General features: G+C 37.2%; 1 protein-coding gene across 3 annotated transcripts in view; it reads right to left on the bottom strand.

Moving 5' to 3' along the window:
* LOC134203446 (exportin-7) overlaps positions 1 to 19,111 on the bottom strand; it is a 55,118-nt gene that overhangs the window by 2,663 nt on the left and 33,344 nt on the right. The gene's annotated exons all lie outside the window — the stretch shown is intronic.

Below are 19,111 nucleotides of genomic sequence, written 5' to 3'. Positions count from 1 at the left end.
GCTGACAACCTACAATGCAAAAAATCCACGATTTTTTATTGAAAAAAAAACTATTAATTTAACTGATGATGTTACCGCTCTCCAGGTATATACCCAATCTAGTTGAATAAGCATATGCGCTCCATATAAACTTTATTTTTTTGAATACGAACTTTCTCAAGTTCCACCAAAGGTAACTGCCAGATCAAAGAGGACTTCTTGTGCTGCTGGGTTCCATCTATGGTGGGGTGCAGATGGCGGACGGTACGTGGAGGAGACGTAGGCTGGGCACGTGGCCAGAATGTCGGATAGTCCGACAGACACAAGAAGGCAAAGTGCGGAACGCGTAAGGTGGGTCAATCATTGGGTCGATCATCCTCGGTGGAGGATGACTTACGGACCCTCCGTAGACTGCGTGGTTGGCAACGTGTGGCCATTGAGCTGATTGGAGAAGACTTTTATGTAATGCACTGGCCACTCCGGCCTTAGTGTGACATAGGGAGGAGGGGGTTGAAAATAACCAATTTTTGTGTTACGTTATTAATGGATTATCCCAAATGGCCCTTTCTGATAAATGATAACTTCGGCCGAACGGTATTTTTGGACAAATGCAATTCGGCAAGATGACTTTTGGCTTAATTCGGACAAGTGGCATTCGAACAAATTGCTTTTCACCAAATGACTTTCGGTCAAACGACAGAAAGGGACGTTTGAACAAAAATCATTTGGCCGAAAACGACAAGGCCGAAAGCTATTTGGTCGAACAAACTATTAGGCCGAAATCTATTTAGCCGAAAATGTTATTTTGCAGAAAGGGCCATTTGACCAAAAATGTCCACTGGTTCGGTCAAACGGTCTTTTCTGGCCAATAACCATTTTGGCCAAATGATCTAATCGACCGTATGACCCGTTCGGCCAAATGGCCTTTTCTGCCAAACGATCATTTCAGCCAAACGGCATTTTCGGACACATGATCTATTGGGAAACGACCTGTTAGGGCAAACAACTTGTTTGGCAGAATTAACTATTAAACTCACGCATAATTTGAATCGCCGATATAATTTGAGAATTTGAGATTCTACCAACACTGGTGACATTAAAGGCTCCCCCAGACCTAAGCGATTTCATCGCCACGACGGCGACAACTAGTCTCAAATGGTATGAGTGTGTGTGAATGAGTACACTTAGTACAGCCTATCCCCCAGAAGTAATGCTGGAAAGCTGTCCCGGGTGGAAATTAGGGTTGGTGCTCAAGGAGGCATTCAGGGCTGCCCAACCTTTTTAAGCCCTCCAGCAAGTGGCCATTCAATTTTCAAAATGGCCACTTGCTGGGGGGCCGGAAAATATTCGGTACATATTTTTTATACATTTTCAAATTAACCAAAGGAAAATACTTTTTTTTTCAGAATGGCACTTAGTTTTACAGAATGACTTAAATTATTTTTAAGAAAAACTAAGCACGATTCAATTGCGTTCTTTTTTGTGTGTTTATTTTCTTTTTCTTTTTACGTAACAGGACATGGAATTGTTGGCTTCCTTCCAATACTCGACGCATATTGATTTCGCAATCGGTGATCGAATTTCGCAAGCAGATAATGAAGATCAACAATTACTTGTTTTGCTTTCATTATTGATGAGAGTTGTTCACACAGATATGTACTTCTGGGAAGAGAAAATATCTTACGAAAGATATGTCTTTCTGAAATTTCAATTTGAGCCCCCATTGGAGGTCAATTATCTCCATTTGAAACATTCTAAATATATTATTCACGATGTTGAGGAACTATGTTCTCAAAAATTAGCGAAAAGGGTTTAAACATTTTTAAGTTAAGTAAGTTTATTTGTTTTTGTTTGTAAATTTCTAAGCTTTCCGCTACGTCAAGTTTCCAAGGATTTTGTATTTGTCTGAGAAGTGATATGTTGTCTTTGGTTAATTGATGATCTTCGTTAAATATATGTTCGGCTACTTTAGATTTGAAATGATAATGTATACCTTTTTCAGTGTCTTTGTTTGCTTTAGTTACTTCTGCCAAATGTTCTTTGAACCTCGTGTCTAGTGTTCGTTTTGACTGTCCTATGTAGATTTTGTCACAGTGTGGGCATGATATTTTATAAACTCCAGATTTTCCTAATGCGTCAACGGGGTCTTTTGTGCTTCCAAATAGTGTCTTCAGTTGGTTGTTCCTGCTACTGAAAACTAATTCGATACCAATTTTTCTAACTTTAGAGCGTAATGGTCTGGTTATATTATGGTCAAAATTGATGTGGCTGCACTGTTCCCAAGTGTACCCGTAAAAGAAGCTATTGGTTACTTAGACAAAAATCAGACGCAACTTGGAAGACAAAAGTACGCACATATTTAAAATTAACAAGACTTTGCATAGAAGAGAACTATTTTACATTCAGAGGAGAATACTACAAGCAGACAAAAGGAACACCAATGGGTAATCCCCTGTCCCCTTTCTTATGTGAACTGTTCATGGCTAATCTTGAAAAGGATTTGAAGGAAAAAGGGGCCATTCCTGAGCGATGGTGGAGATATGTAGATGATATCTTCAGCATCATTAGGAAAGACGCACTTCCATCAATCCTAGAAGCCATTAACAGTGCACATAGGGATATCAAGTTCACTTGTGAACAAGAGAAAGACGGAAAATTGCCCTTTTTGGATGTTTTAATAGTTAGAGAATCAAACCAAATGAATTTTGAAATTTACAGAAAACCCACACACACACAAAGAGTTATACCCAACACTTCAAACCATTCACACCAACACAAAGCAGCCGCATTCCAACACATGATACATAGACTCGAGACTTTTCCACTTAGCGTCACAGGGAAACAGAAAGAATTAAATTACATTTTTGAAACAGCTAGACTAAACGGATACTCAACTAGAACTATTCAAGCTATTATAGACAAACATAGAAAAACCCAGTACAGAAAATCATTAACTATATTATCACCAATAACAAATGAATTGCGACGAGTATCCGTTAATTTTGACCATAATATAACCAGACCATTACGCTCTAAATTTAGAAAAATTGGTATCGAATTAGTTTTCAGTAACAGGAACAACCAACTGAAGACACTATTTGGAAGCACAAAAGACCCCGTTGACGCATTAGGAAAATCTGGAGTTTATAAAATATCATGCCCACACTGTGACAAAATCTACATAGGACAGACAAAACGAACACTAGACACGAGGTTCAAAGAACATTTGGCAGAAGTAACTAAAGCAAACAAAGACACTGAAAAAGGTATACATTATCATTTCAAATCTAAAGTAGCCGAACATATATTTAACGAAGATCATCAATTAACCAAAGACAACATATCACTTCTCAGACAAATACAAAATCCTTGGAAACTTGACGTAGCGGAAAGCTTAGAAATTTACAAACAAAAACAAATAAACTTATTTTTACCTACAGTTCTACCTACACACCATATTTAAAGTTAATGAGCAATGTTTTTCTTCAGTCGATAACAAACACTGAAGAAGTCTCCAAGTAGGAAACGAAATACGTATCTGCTTGTTGATACATAAAAAAGTTAATAGTGGAAGTAAACGGAAGAATAATAGTATTTTAACCTTTTAACCTTAGTGGGAAATTGTTTCAATTATGTCCAATAGTTTGCATGTGGATAACAAAAGTTCAACGTGATGATCCCTAATTTGCAGCTTCATGTCCAAGTCATTGAGATGTTTGGTGACATCTACTAAGCCAAGCCACTCAATCATTCAGGATCATGCAGCTTGCGCATTGGTATTCTGATTCCATTTTCGTCAACATTGTTTGGAGGATTTTTTTGGCTTTCTCAGTCTTATGTATTCAAAACGATGAGTTTTATTTTGCCCGACGTTTCGGCCTTTTATTTTGGCCTTTTCCAAGGCCGAAATGTCGTGCAAACTCATCGTGTTGAATACATAAGACTGAGGAAGCCAAAAAATCCAGAACGATCTCTCTTTTTAATTATTTGGAGGGTTGATTTTCATCGCTACATAACGAATATTGATAGTTTTTGCACACAGATCTTTTTTGTGATACAGATATGTTCCGTTTTTATCAACACGGTCCGTGAGTTTCAGTTGATAAAATCGGAACAGTGACAAAATCGGAATAATTTTCTTTGACGATTTTTTAGCTAAAATCTTAGTAAAATTGATATATTGCTGGGAAAATGTTGGATTATCAGGTTCTAACATTTTTAAATGCTAAGGGACTGTCCATGAACCACGTAAACATGCTAGTGGGAGGTAAGTGTTAGGGAAAAGAGACCAAAGTTATTATACATAAGAACTGTATATTGATCATCAATGGTGACTGTTTGAGGTTCCTCGCAAGTAAGGACTGCATCAAGGGAACGTCCATAAATTATGTCACTAAAAATTAACCATTTTCAACCCCTTCTCCCTCCATTGTCCCATTTTTTGTATTAAAAGCTCTCGCTCCCACTAAAAGCGTCACGTAATTTATGGACGTTCCCTAAGAAAAGATGATATCCGTTGATGACATAACAATAAATTTGAAAATACCCTTTCGTGACGGATGAGTCATATGTGCCCAGCGTTTTGATTGGCTGTGAAAAATCACAGGAGAGCTAGGTCCACAGTTTCTTCAGCAAAAATGTCCACCAGGATGTCAGCTACCCAGGAAGACCTTGCTTTTGACAGTATACAGATGAATTTGGAATATTTGGATCCTATACCACATTGTTTTATAAGTCTAAACACTCAATCAAGTTTAGTCATCTTTATCGTTGAGACAGTGATCAATTTTCTGGAATACGAGATGCTCAAGGTTCTCCAAAACGTTCTCGATTTAAGCCCATGGTCTCTACCATATCAACCAAGGCTTATGCAATGTCTTCATCATCGGCATATACCCAATCCAGTCCAATAGGCACATGCGCATCATGTAAATCAAATTTTCTCGAGTTCAAGGTACTCCAAAACATTCCCAAGTTCAACCCAAAGTATCTACCGGACAACCAAGGCTTTTTGCAATATCCTCAATATCGCTATATACCCAACCTGGTTCAATTATCATATGCGCACCATGCAAACCCAATTTTCAAGGTACTTCAAAATGTTCTAGAGTTCAGCTCAAGGTATCTACTATGTCAATCAAACAAGGTTTTTACTATTTTTCATCTTTGGCATATACTTAATATATCCAATAGAAATAATGTAAACCCAATTTTTTCGAGTTCAGTTCAAAGAATCTACTAGATCAATCATGACTTTTGCTTTTTTTGCTCACTCTCCTCATCGTCAGTATGTACCAAATCCAGTTCAAAAAGCATAGGATCCTTATTTCCATGAGCATAATCCAAGGAGTCTCCAGTTAGCTTTGCGAGCATAGGCGTAGGATTGCCGAACCGGTGATGGTGAGTTATATCTGGTCCGGTCTAGGATGTTTTCAGGTGGGAAACATTATAAATTCCCTGGGCATAGCGTTTCCTTTGTACTTGCCCCACAAAATACAAACTCATGCAATGGCGGGCATAGAAAAGCTTTTATTACATCTCACTAATAATCTGGCTAATAGAATACTAAGTTGGAAAGCAGGCCTAGTTCCAGTTGAAATGTAGAGCCATAGAAAAAGAAGAAGAAGAAGATGTCCAAGATCCTCCAAAATGATCTTGAGTTAAGATCAAGATATCTACTGGATGCACAATAATTAACAATAATTGGCTGCGGACTTTTTTGTTGAGGCGTATAAAGGACTTCGATGATTATTTCAAACAATACTTCCAAGATATTTTAGCCAACCGTAAAGGCCTACAATGGCTAGTACAAGTGATGATTGAAGTCGCATAAGCTAAATGGGCTCACTAGGATATCATATCTAACATCATTCATAAGTTGAATCATTAGATAGGTAATAGTCAATTTGAAAATTTGGTATTGAAATGATCTGAGATCCAGGACGTTTTGAAGAGACGATTCGATATCGAGTCTTAGAACATCAACTCATGGAGGGTCTACTGTAGCATGTAAAAAATTTAAGTGATATGAGTTAAATCCTGTTAGCCTAATAGACCAGCTAGGATGTTCAACGATGCACTGTCGTTTAAGATCTTCAGCGTCAATGAAGCAATGAGTTAACCCCACGAAAAAATTCACGAAAAAAATCAAAGAAAATTCAGGGGTATTTAAAAAACTGTGAAAGTTCAGGTTAACCGAGAAATTAATGAAATCCAACCGTATAAAAAAACCTGAGAGTACATTCGAGGACATGTACTCCATAACAGTTTGGACGGTCTAGAACATCCGATAAAGTATTTCAGCGACTTTCCATTTATATCAGCACGCCAGATAACAATGTAATCCTTCGCCCGCATCTTGTCACTTTTATTTCGATGAGGGGACGTCGGCGAAGAGAATCCTCTCTTGTTAGCTACGGCCTTATTACCGCTAGTGCTTGAAATATTATAAATACAACATTTGGCCAAAAAATAACCCAAGTTATTTTGTTTTAAAAGCTAAATCTCTAAAAAAAAGATTGATTTTTTTTGTTGATAAAAACGGAATAATTTTGTTGACGAAATCGGAGCGTGATAAAATCGGAGCGTGACAAAATCGGAACGTGATAAAATCGGAACATACCTGTAAATGCACTGCACAGAGAAATAACACAAATTAACTTTTGTGACTGATCAACAATCGATTAACAGATAAACAAAATTGCCTTGATTTTCTAGTGTCACGAGCTCTATCACTTGTTAGGCCCTAAGTTTTAAAAAAGAGTTCAAGCTCCTTCATATAGGTCTCAACAGCTTTCTTCAGGTCTATATCTGTGGTAGTCGTTTCCTTTATTGAGATCAAAGCTGCTAATTCCTCTGTAATTTGAAGACAGCTACCTGTGCCTTGTTTTGTGCGTTCAGTATTTTCATCGATTGTAAGCAGGCAGATTCAGAAGCAAGTGGCTTTTTCAATGTAGTTTTGAAGTCTTTTGTGAAAACTCTAATTTTTCGCCGTGCTTTACGACAAATTAATGGGCCTTTTCACGAGACGTTTTAAAACAGCTGATTTCATCGTCAATTGACAATTCTTCTATGAAAGTGACAGCTTCGGACTTGCAGGCCTGTTCAGCGGTTGTAAACAAGTGCAGTCTCGGCAGTGTCACATGAAAAGGCCTATACTACTGAAGGAGGCTTTTTTAAGAGCACACCATATCAACATATGCCGATATGCATTCCCTAACAAGTTCTCCGTCCTGGAAAGGTTTCATTCGTATTGCCAAAATCTCATAAACAGCAAAACTGGCCCGTGCTGCATCATTTGACTTTGTGCTTTCCCAGATTTTTTTTAAAATTAGTAACAACATTATTTTTAATAAAGTTGTAGGAAGGTTCTCCTGTGCCTGACAGAAAAGCTTTCGGGCCTGTTATGAAGTATTTTTTTCTTACATGCCGCGGGCCACAAAAAAATGGAGCCAAGGGCCGCATCCGGGCCGTACGTTGGGCAGCCCTGTTAATGGGTCAGTGTCCCACACTCCGGTATAGCGTGTGCTGGGAAAATTAATGCATTACTTCTTGTAAAAAAAATACACACGTTCACACGGACGGACAGACAATTTGTTGAGCTTTGTCGATTGATATACGAGCCTTCTATAAAAAGTTTGTTCTCGTAGGGAAATGATAGCCTTTCAGTGCAATTTTGTTGTACGAGAAAGGCAAAAAGTTGAATATTCAAAAATGGTTTTTTGCTAGTACGAATGAGCTAGCAAAGAAGTTGTTTGTCTTATTAAAATTTGATGTTTGTGTCAAATGAGAAGGATATGGGTGTGTGCCACCGCGCTACGCCGCTGCCGCTGACAGTTTTTGGTACAACGCTGCCGCTGACAGTTTTTGGCATGCCACCGCCGACGACATTTTTGCATCGGCGCGCCACCGTTTAAAATTTGTCACGCCGCTGATCTATAATTTTCCACGCCGATTCAAATTCGAAGAAGTCCGCAGAATTTTCTGTGGAAATTCCGAAGATTCGGGGGATTTTCTGTAGAATTTCCTGATGGATCCCTTCAATGTCACGTTGAAACTCCAGTGGATTTTTCGTGAAGATGCTTTTCTTTGCATTGTCCATAAGAAATTCTTTGGAAACTCGATTGGCCGAAGGCACCAGACGGCAGAACTTGTAATTTGGCTGAAAAAGCCGTTTGCCCTAACAAGTCATTTGGCTGAAAATGTTATTTGGCATACGGCCAAATGTCAATTACCTAATGGATAATATGGTCAAAAATGGCCATTCGTTTGGCCATTCCGCAATTTTTTTACTTATTAAGCCGATGAGCTTGAGCTTGATGACCGTACAATTCGTAGTTGCAACTCCGTGATTGATCAGAACAATCAAAATTGCACAGGGATTAGCATTCCAACCTTAATGTGCACAGATTGAGAATTCAAGACATAAAAGAATCAATAACGGTGCCGGCCACGTCCTTACGGTCATCTGGGAAAGGAAAGAATGTTGGGGTGACATCCGTTGCTATTAGAGGCCGAGATCACCTCTGCATCTCCACAGATGCCACAGAAAGGATTTTTGTATTTTGTATTTTTTTTTGGGACGGGGTAAATAGTTATATGGATCTGGATTCACCATGGTAAGTAATGCGATCCGTATAATCTTTATATAATAAAACAATTAATTACTTCATACTTCTCATAAGTACGCCGTCACTTTTCATGACGAACTGTTCTATGACACAAAAAAAAATAATGAAAATAAGTGAAGCATGATTTTATCACCGTGTCTTTGCCCAAAAAAGCTCATACCCAAAAAAATCAGCATCTCCGAAACACCCACCACACGATAGAACAGACTTTCCTCTTTCACGTAAGCGGAATTTTGAAATGTCCTATCGGCGATCATTTTTCCATACATTTTTGGTGGTTGTGAATTTGGTGGTAAATTAGATTTATATGGATTTTAAACAAAAAATCCCGAAAAAAAAAAAAATCAAGATCCCCTAATAGTACCGTCAACTGGGGGGAAGATGATCATTGAGGTGAAGATGATCATTTGATGTGTCAGTCAAAAGTGACAATTTTTTTATGAAACGGTAGTCAACAATATTCTCCGTTCAAGTAATGTTACCGCTAGGTAGAAATCCGAGTTTTTCGATTATAATCATGAAAATGTATTTTGTGGAAGAAAGAGAGAGATGGTCATAAATGACGCTATTTTCGTTTCAAATATTGACTTCGTAGACTTCTTTACGTAGTAAATTCAACATTCATACAAATAACCTAGTGTATTTTGACTACTAGGTCATAATGATTTTAGTAGAGCTGTCTTGATAAACTTCACCCCAAACCAGATTACTCAAAAAATGTGTGATAATTTAATTTATTTTAATAAATGCGAATGCATTTCAGAAAACTAAAGTTGTTGATTATTGCAACGTATAGCAGTACATGTTTTGAAAATATTTGTTTCGATTCAAAATGTAAACGCACATTGTTATTGCATGTTTTGTCTTAAAAATGATCATCTTCCCCCCAGTTGACGGTACATTTTAGTTTGCATACGTCATTAAAGAGGAAACCGTATTCCTCCGCGTGATGGATGTCTCAGAGACACTGATTTGTAAAAAAAATAAAGTATTTTAATCCTTTTAATCTTATCATCATTATGGTTTCCACTTGAGGTTTAAATGTGCATGTTATAAAAATCTTCTTCTTCTCTTGTATATAAAAATGAAATGGTCTGTGTTCGTATCCGCATAACTCGAAAACGGTTGGATGGATTTTCTTCATTTCTTCAGCAAATAAGTTCGTTATCGTTTCCGACGGGTTTATATGATATTCCCTCAAGCGAAAATTGAGAGAAAAGTTGAGTAAATCATAAAACCAAGATTCGTATGGCAATTTTGCATGGGCAGTTAAGAACGCGCATTTTCGCCTACTATGCAGGACAACGTCTGCCGGGTCGACTAGTACATATTAAAAATATGCGTCGACACTTGGTGTGACGAACCATCAAATTTTTGTTTCAAAACATTTAGTCGAAATCAGATTTTAGAAAGAAGAATCTTCGTACATTTGGTCTTATGACGTTTAGTCGGAAGTGGATTTTTGAAATATTAATCTTGGTACATTTAGTCTAATGACGTTCTGTCGAATGGATATTTGAAAGAAAAAAACTTAAGCAAAAAAAATGATTTATTGCGGTGTTCCTAAAAGTCATATAATTATTGTTCCAATATTGTTCAAAGAATGATGGGTTCATAAAAAGAATAAATAATATGAAAACGGTGAAGATTCCGAGGTTATTCCCGACTGGATATTGACTTCCACGAACCGCTCTAACCGACTACATTAAATCTATACCTCCTGGTCAAAAGAAATGTAGTCGAATGATGTTTCGCCATTAGACATGACGGTGAATAGACATTACTACCGTTACACGCATAACTGTCCCATGTACATCGGAAATTCCAGCAAACATGGGACGAATATGCGTATGATGGCAGATTAGGTCATATGATCATTTGGTCGAAATTAAATTTTCGGCCAATAACTAACGAATTATGGTTGAAAGACCATTTTATACTGAACTAATTATTGTATAAATATTGAGTGAAAGAAAGAGTATCAATGAAAAGAATAAGAAAACCATTTCCATTCAACCAAATGTCAATCAACGAAATGTTCTAAAGCCGACTGCGATGAAGTATTGGCAAAATAACATTGATATCATTGGTTATTGACCATGTGCCGAAAAATAGAATAGAGGGTATTTCACTATCAGTACCTAATATTTTGCTATTTCTGTAGGTTTTCAATTTTTCTATTATCCACCACGGTCTCCAGAAATTTCTGTTATCTCAGGTGAAAAATCCTCATTGGCTTCCGTATTCGTTTCTTCCGCTGCTGATTGAACTTCCTCATGTCCACTGAATTCCTCTAACCAGTTTATTCATGTATTTTGAGAATTATTTATTAAAATTTAACCAAAAATGTCTAAATGTCCAATCGACCAAATGTCCATTCGACTAAATGTCCATTTGACTAAATTTCCATTCGACTAAATGTCCATTCGACTAAATGTCCCTTCGACTAAATGTCCCTTCGACCAAATGTCCTTTCGACTAAATGTCATTCGACTAAACGTCATTCGACGAAATGTCATTCGACGAACTGTCCCAAAGCCGTCCCTGAGAACAGTAGCGGGAAAGTGACAACTCATATAAGTATATAAGTTTACCCAAATGACTTTATACCAGCGGAAACCCATTTAAAATCATCGCACAATAAAAGACTCACTTTAGTTCTAATCTAATCTAATCTCATACTTGCGTAGCCAATACTTGAAAGCATCCTGGAAAATGACGGTTTCTGAATTCCGTCATTTTTCTTTTCATATGGCCAGGCCAACTACGCAGTATGTACCGCAGAGATGACTCCTAGATATTGAGCGACTTCAGGAATAAGTCACTTAATAGCTTGGAATCGAGGGGAAAGGAAAAAAGCGTGGACCTCCCGTACCAAACGCTTCCAATAATATATGTACCTAATATATAATAAAAATCGTGTACGTGTTTATGTATGATGTATATCTGTATGTGTGTATATGAGTGTGTATGTGTGTTTATATGTTTACACTGATAGACAAAAGTATTCGTCATATTTTAATAGAGTTTACTATGAAAACATGTCGAATACTCATGTCCATCAGTGTATGTATGTATTTGTGTATATATGTGAATGTGTGTGTGTGTTTTTGTGCATGCGTGTTTAAATAAATTTACAGGTTTTCAAAACCTTACCTCTCCTCAATAATTCTGACGCTGAACATGTTTGAGCATTTACATAGGCTTGATCGCAATATAAGAAAGGGCATTGCCCTTGATAACAATCGATCAGCCTTAGCAAGCACGAACATGCCCCCGTCTTCAGGATCTGCAGCACTTTTTTATACACTACACATTTGTTTCGACCGTGGTCACTGCACCGGATCTATTGTTCTACTTTTAGGCGAATCTCCGCATAAAAGTAGAGCGCAAAAACCAACCGCATTGGAAGACGGTCGAAACGAGACCCTAAAAGACTCACTTTAGTTCCCAACAAAAAGTCGTTGAACAATGAGCGAACACTCGCGCACTTCACGAAGTTATTTATCTGGCGAAATCCTAAGTCATAATCGGGGGAAAATCCCGGGGCGTAGCACCAGCCAAACAAAGCTATCGGGAGCGAGAAAAACTGCTGTCAAAAAATAAACACAGCCGACCAGGCGCAAGGCTTACTTCGATCTTATTCATTTGCCACAACGGGGCTTGTTGTCGCAAAACTCGGCAGTGTGCTCCAACTGTTTGCAACTGGTACAATTGAACACCGTCGGCACAAAAAGATGCACCGGAAATAACATATTTTCAATATCTACATATTTTGGGAGAATCGGACCGGCGAACGTCACCCGAAGCGAATCTGACTTAGAATACACATTTTTACCATCTACCATGGCTGCTGAATGCAACTCCTTACAGTGCAACTCCTCCCACAAGTACATCCTTGCAAGTTAGGCTCGCTGCGTTGATCACACCTTCGATTTCGACCTCCCGCGAGGACATAAACCAAATATTCAACATTGTAGGCCTTGTCTTTAGCGATTTCGTTTGCATCCTTGTATGTAGGTGCGGTTATGCGTATAGTTTGCTCCGATTCACCTGATGGAAATCAGTTTTCGGAAAACAACGCGTCAAATCTCGTTTTATGCCGAGAAAATCTAGGCTTTTCTCTTTCTGCTAAAAGTAAACAACTCAAGGCCCAGGAGCAGATGCATGGTAGAGTCTTGTACGACCATCTTCTTTTGGAGGCACTGTCTCTGCCTCCATTATCACCTCGTTAAGTGTTGGAAGTATAGTTATTGCTAACTAAAAACTAATAACTATTAAGACGATCCCCACCAGTGCGTAAATAAAGCCAAAACAGCAACCTCTGTCATGACGCGAACTCGCACCGGCCGTTGGTAAACGGGTTTGGGAAATGTAAACGCAACCTTCGGTGAATAGCGAGTTGGCAAATTTGGCGACCCGCTCCAACCGTTGCCAAACCATCACACGGAAATATAAAGTAACCCATACATAAAAAATCTGCCGTCTGCTGAAAAATTGTTCGGGTACTCATCATCAAAACCATTGTGATGCAGGTCAGTTTAGTTTGGATTTCAACTGATTGGCGGCGCTAGTGCATATGAAATAACCTGATAGGTGAGATATCTCGAAATCTGGAATTTTTAGAATATTGGCGTCTTCTACAAAGTTGTTCGGGTGGTCAAAACCATCATGACGAAAACAAGTTTAATTTGAAATACAACCGCTTGGCGGTGCTAGTGAATTGGAAATAACCTGAAATGTCAGGTATCTCAAAATATGTAATTTTTAGAATATTGCCGCCTTCTACAAAGTTGTTCGGGTGGTCAAAACCATTATGATCAACGCATGTTTAGATTAAGATATAACCGCTTGGTGGCGCTAGTGTATAAGAAATAACCTGCTAGGTTAGATATTTCGAAAACTGAAATTTTTAGAATATTGCCGTATTCCAAAAAGTTGTTCGGGTGGTTAAAACCGTCATGATGCAAGCAAGTTTAGTTTTAAACACAATCGCTTAGCGGCGCTAGTGTATAAAAAATAAACTGATAGGTTAAATATCTCAAAATCTGGAATTTTCAGAATATTGCCGTATTCTACAAAGTAACTTGCCATAAGACGAGTTCGTAAAATTTCATTTAATTCCACCACTTGGTTGTACCTTTGACAGATACTACAGTAAGACCATCTTCAGTGTCTCGTACTTGACTCGATTCGACTCAACTCGAGCGCCAATGAGTATTGCGGTTTGAAACTAAACTTCTGGTTTTGACTACCCTTTTAAATCTTACATAATAACCAACCTAACAGATAATTCGGATAACTTTGTAGAAGATGGCCACTTTATAACTCTAACGGATTTAGAAATATTCAACCTAACAGGTTATTTCTCATACACTAGCGCCAATATGCGTATAAATTCCAAACTAAACTAGCCTCCATCATAAATGTTATGGCTACCGGAACAACTTTGTTGAAGACAAAATCTTTCTAAGTCTTATAGATCTCGAGATGTCCACCTCACTAAATTATTGCATATAAGCTAGCGCCATCTAGCAGATGTGTGTCTAGCTAATCTGATAATCCCAAAATGCATTACGCACATATTTATATTACAAAAGTTGGAGCGCGTTCTGAAAGATTTGAAAATAAATAATATTTTTTCCTGATTTTATTTATTTCCGTGTTTGCCTCAATAGCAACCGGATATTCACCACCGGTGCGAAGCATGATTGCACTTCAACAACCTTGATAGAAACAACCGGTGCGAGAACAAGTGCATAAATAAAATATGAACGCATTTCGTTCCTATACTAGACACTAGAAATACTACAATAAGAGATCGGCGAAGACGCCATCTTGTTTCCAATCGAACCGTCAAAAGCGGTTCCAATTCGACTTGTTTACTTTTTGCATCCATAAGAAGCAAGCAAAAAGTTCAAGTGATGCCGGTATTATTTTCACGATTTCATGCATTTTCATACGTTGCCATTTCGACAGTTTTTCACTCCGCCGGTCTCTGGTTATAGGGTGGCTACTAGACACTCATTTGGATTCACATCGGTGGGGATCGTCTAACTAATTGAAAACAACAACAATGCAACAATCTTTGCCACTTATCTGCGGCTGCTGCTGTAGGTACCATCGGTAACAATAGCCTGCTTTACTGGCGTCGCCAGAAGCAGCTTTTTCCCCTCGCCGACAGTGATCGCCTTCACACTTAAAAAAATTGACCGAACTCGGTTCAATTTTAACCGAGTTTTTATCTGCCGAACGCTCGGTTGTCTGTTCGGTTCAACAGTTAACAACCGAGCAGTCGTTACACTTTTCAGCAATCCCTTTCTGTCAAAACTACCGAAAAAACTCGGTTCATGAAACATATTCTGTAGGTAGGATACGCACCACACAATAGCACTCGCTCTACCGAACACAATCCGTGATGACACACAGCACACACGTCTGGCTCGTTCGAACTCTCGGCACGGAATCCTTTTCTACTTATTAAGCAGATACTGGCCTTTAAGGCAAAAGTCATGTAGCCAAATTCCATTTTGCCGAACCGAACTGAACGTTTATCTGAAACTGTTATCAGTTTGAAAATGGTTTAACCGAAAATGTAGTTTGGCTGAATAGTTCATTGGAAAGAAAATGCCGTTTGTTAGATATGGTCATTTAGCAGAAAGAGTAATTTGACCCGAAAATGTCCTGTCTGCAAAACAACCATTTCGGCCAAATGGCATTTTCTGCGAAAAGGGTCATTCGACTGAATTGATCATTTAGCTAAGAAGTCGTTTAGCCGAATACATCATTTGGCAGGAAATGCCGTTTGGTCAAAATGGTTGTTTCGCTATTTCTACCAAATAACCATTCCTACCAAACCAATTTCGGGCTGATGACCTATTCGGCCAAATGACTATTTCGGTCAAACGACCTGTTAGAGATAACGACTTTTTCGGCCAAACTACCAGCTCGTATTTTACCTTCAACCAATGGAATTTCCCAAGAATTTCTTATGGACAATACTCTAGTCGTTCACATAGAGAAACAGTTGTTTAAATTTACACGAAAGTAATGCACATAAAGGAAATGCCAAAAAGATTGTAAATTTCAAGCTCTATCTGGTAAAAGGGCGAATGTCGCAAGAGAGAATTCTCTTCGTCAACTTCCCCTCTTTTGAATAGAAGTGACAAGCAGAGGATTTCTTTGCAGTTTATCACCTCAGAATGCAAGTTCGCATCGTTTTCTGTCGTCCTGAGGTGATAAACCACAAAGAAATCCACTGCTTGTCACTTTTATTAAAAAGAGATAGAGCTTGATTTAAACTATATTATTCTCTGAATGTATGCAATTTCTATAGCATTATTTCACTATTTATACGATTTAGCACAGACAAACAGACATAACAGTTGTGAAATTTTCATCGTTCACTGATTTACTGGCCAATTTAAATATTCATTAATTGGCCAACCGATCACTCGTGGCTCGCGCATCGGATTTGCTCGAGTTTGACGTTTGCCCACTACCGCCATCTGGTTCGCGGTTTGCCGAACTTAGTGGAAACAACATTTTTAGGACAATGTTACCAACATTAGAGTTGGACATCAGACCAACCCGTGTTGCTAAAATGTGGCGTCTTTAAAACGCGAATTTAAATTTGTGAGAAATGTGCATAAGGGGTCTTCATTATGAAGCAGGGCTGGTAGCTCAATACTGCTCAAAATAGTGACTTTAGTGACCAACACTGGTGAAAAAAGGGACCAAATAGTGACTTTCATCTGCAGAAAAAGTGACCAAATAGTGACTTTTATTTTCATTTTCAGTGACAGAAATTGACTTTTATTTAAGGTTAATAAGGCTGAAACAAATAATTTTCAAAAATTATGTCTCCCTCTAATATCTTTTGGTCGAAAATTTCAATTTGAATGGGCAATAAATTAAAAAAAAAAAATTATTTGCCAAAACATTATTCAACAAATCCGATGAAAAGGAATTTGACAAATGAAATTTGATAAGTTTGTTTTATTTGATTATGTATTTTAAATATTTTTTTAAATTTTGCACCCCCTTCACCTCTGGAAAAGCACAACTTTGAGGCAAGACATGCAGAATAATGTGCAATAATGTTTATTATGGATTCGAACTTATTCGGAAAATTTTCGCTTGTGTTCAAAACTAGCACTTTTTTAGATATAAATCTAATCGACTCACATATATTATGAATCTGAAACCCAAGAATTATTTCAAAACCTAAAGAATTTTCTCAGGACTTTAAAAAGCCTAAACAAGAAGTTCGAACCAGCAACCAATAAATTACCGATTTTCCTTGATGGAATATCCAAAGTTTATGCAGTTTCAAATGTTTAAATCAGAATATATTTTGAAAAATTCTTCAATATTTATCTGAGCAGATGTCGAGAGACCATTCATTTTGCTCCTTACGGAAACATTAATCTTTATATGTGGATCCTTTACCCACTAAGTTTTTACTTCTGCACCTCGGCAAAAAATCCGCGCAGCCGTATATCGCAAAAAAAATATGTGATTTTCAGCAACTTTGACAGAAATCTCAGTAAGTATCAATCAATAAGAGTAGCAAAATTCTCCATTTTGGTTTCAAAATATATACACCCAGGTTTTTTTACGCGGTTGAAATTCATTAATTTCTCGGTTAACCTGAATTTTTACAGCTTTTCGAATACCGTGGAAGCACCATATTTGACGCAGGTCCAAACTTGGCGCACTCCCAAATCAAATGATGCAGAAAACCTATTTTCGCCAAAAATATATCAACGAATCAAGCTAGATGGCTTTATTTGCTCTTCTTCTTTGCATATATGGCATAAAAAGCATATTATTGATGAAGAATCAACGTACCCGAATAAAATATATGGAAGTCATACTCATAATGCGTCAATTTTTTTCTTTCTTAGCCACAATGCTAAGGATTGAATGATCATTTTTTCACGCAAAATAACTTTTGTGAGAATCTTTTACCCCTACCTACAAACAGCTGAGCATTATGAGTAAGCTTTACCTTTTACGTTGAACATTGCAACATTCGAACGCATTTTTCAACCCAAAATGTTCTGCGTCAAATTAGGCTCACAATGCATTGTGATGTTCCTAATTAATCTTATCATACGAATAGACAAGGCAGTGCTAATAAACCTCAATAATAGTATTAGGAAAAGCAATATGTATTCATTAAGTTTTAACTAACTCTCAACTACTTTAAATATTAGTCAACATTGGATCATGCCACTAAGTGTCCAGCCCATGATAGTATGCCTTAAGCTGCCTTCGATTTTGATGCGTTTATTTGACGCGTTTGTTACAGGTATTTGGTAATTATGCTGTTTTTATATGCTAGTGCTAGAATTCTTGCGAGAAAACAATATTTTAATATAAATTAGTATCATATAATTCAATTTACTTTCTTTGTACGAAATTCTAACAAACCAAAACAATGAACACATTTTCAATTTGTTACTCTGTCGCTTTCTTGTCGCTACTAGTCGTGTAACCCTGAATATGAAATCAAACAAAAATATGGCTGCCTTTCTCATATAAGCTTCAGTTTATGTTAATAGTTTATTGAAAAAATGTATATAGATTGGCAGCTCATATTTTTTTAGATATATCTGCCGGTCACGTAACACTTGCAGATTGGTAGCTTCAATGTGGTTCTAAAAGCGTTCATATACAAGTTGCGTTTTCTGTATCCTTCTCAGTTTAGACAGAAGCTATATGAACTTCTCAGTTTATAGATTCAAAATTGCAGATTACCAAAGAAAGTTATGTTTTTATTACAAATACAACAGACCATGGTAGGCTGGTTATGTAATGAAATGTAAAAGTTAATTTTCCCGTAAATATATATTTTAACATGATTCTAACACCTAAATAAGAAGCATTTTGAATGATGTGCAGGGTTCATGAAACTAACAAAACACTTACATGCCACAGAGCATATAACTTGCAGAACAACTGAACAACTGAAATGCCTCTTTGTATAATTAATTAACTTTTTATTTTATATCGTACCAAGTTCTATTACACTGTCTGTCACTGTCTTTATATAATAAAAAAATAAGGCATTTAATTGATTGAGTTTTAACATAGTTTTAAAGTGCGTCAAATAAGGAACATAGTAAAATTAGTGCGTCAAGTTGGGCACCTCAAGTACTACATAAAAACAGATTAAAAAACTAAGAAATAAACTTATATTTCGAAGTTTCATTATTTCTACACATTCTATAATAGTAGTAAGCTCGTTATGCAGAATATTAAGCGAATCCATATTGGAATTATTTTTTAAATAATGATTCTTTTTAAAATTTTCTTAACTGCGTCAAATATGGTGCCTCCACGGTACTCCCTAAATTTTCTTTGATTTTTTTTTTTGTGAATTTTTTCGTGGGGTGAACTTCATTGACACTGAAGGTCTTAAACGACCAAAACCAAACCGTGTAAAAAATCCTGGCTGTAAGTGTTTGTTATAAAAAAACTAAAAAGCTTGTTTG

The sequence above is a fragment of the Armigeres subalbatus genome, chromosome 1 (assembly GCF_024139115.2).
Source record: "Armigeres subalbatus isolate Guangzhou_Male chromosome 1, GZ_Asu_2, whole genome shotgun sequence".
In the NCBI taxonomy this organism is placed as follows: domain Eukaryota; kingdom Metazoa; phylum Arthropoda; class Insecta; order Diptera; family Culicidae; genus Armigeres; species Armigeres subalbatus.
Note: the sequence above shows the minus strand (reverse complement) of the source record. Positions and strands in the feature narration are given on the sequence as shown.